The sequence below is a fragment of the Euprymna scolopes genome, chromosome 10, assembly GCF_053919585.1.
Source record: "Euprymna scolopes isolate OS-2025 chromosome 10, ASM5391958v1, whole genome shotgun sequence".
Taxonomy (NCBI): Eukaryota; Metazoa; Mollusca; class Cephalopoda; order Sepiida; family Sepiolidae; genus Euprymna; species Euprymna scolopes.
The window spans coordinates 1,994,077-1,995,330 of record NC_136491.1 but is presented as its reverse complement, the minus strand read 5'-3'; the positions used below and the strand labels follow the sequence as shown (position 1 = coordinate 1,995,330).

The 1,254-nt window shown below is 39.2% G+C and overlaps 1 pseudogene; it reads right to left on the bottom strand.

Moving 5' to 3' along the window:
• Positions 1 to 214: 214 nt before the first annotated feature.
• On the bottom strand, positions 215 to 372 carry LOC145286749 (U2 spliceosomal RNA; annotated as a pseudogene).
• Positions 373 to 1,254: the final 882 nt, after the last annotated feature.

The following is a 1,254-nucleotide window of genomic DNA, read 5'->3' as shown; positions in this document are numbered from 1 at the left end:
GGCTGAAATGACTTCAATAAATAAAAAGTAAATAACTTAGAATGATTTTAATGAACTTAAGGATGAATTGAATGACCTTAAGAATGACTTAAATGCTTAAAAAATAACTGTAATCCTTCAAAAACAACTTGAATGATCTGGAGAATGACTTGAATGGCTTTGAGACTGACTGGTTGTAAAGTGGGTGATCATTTTACATTAAATTAATACAGAAAAGTGATCCCCCACTTTATATCACAAAAATTATTTGATTTTGGGAATTTGAAACGTTATATTAGCTATGTGGCCAAGGAAAAGTTACAAACATAAGTTCAGTATGTAGTAAGAACAGATACTACAGTTTGATCTTGGCCAAAAGGCCAAGAAAAGGGTATTTATTTGCTCCCCTACCGACCAAATTAGGCACAAAGCCGATTTTTAACGTGAGGAGTGAAGGGGAAATGGAAACCAACTCCCCGGGGAATAGGGGAGCTGGATAGTGACAATCGGTATGAAGGGTTTCCCCTACATTGACCAAGGTCTTATATGTGAAGTTGCCCCCACATATGATCTTTGCTTGAAGTATCTGCCGGAACAGTAACTACACTTTGATCTTGGCCAAAAGGCCAAGAAAAGGGTATTTATTTGCTCCCCCACCGAGCAAATTAGGCACAAGGCCGAGTTTTAATGTGAGAGGTGAAGGGGAAATGGGGACCAACTCCCTGGGGAGTAGGGGAGCTGGATAGTGACAATTGGTATGAAGGGTTGCCCCTACATTTACCAAGGTCTTATATGTAGGGCTGCCCCCACATATGGTCTTTGCTTGCAGTATCTGTCGGAACAGATACTACACTTTGAGATATTAATTTTTTATTCACAGGAAAAAAATACAATTGGGAAAATGAACAAAAAACACCTCAAGTCCGGCATTCCCAAACCTCCCTCAAACGGACGTTGAATACAGACGTGTCTGCTTACCCAGTGTCTTCCTCTGTCCCAAAGAAGCGAGGACGAAAAGCTTAAAAAGCTAAGAACAACATCTATTAACAACAGACTTTTGATCTTAACCAAAAAGGCCAAGCACAAAAGTGTTAAGGACAGTCCGACAGACCGACGGAGTGACTTATAGAGTTGCTTGCACGCGACTAAAAACACGACTTTTTTAGAACTAATCTATATATATAAAAGCGAAAATGTACGTATGTATGTATGTATGTTTGCATGAGTGTTTGTGTGTCCGCTAAAAACTTTTGATAGACACGACGAAAATTCACA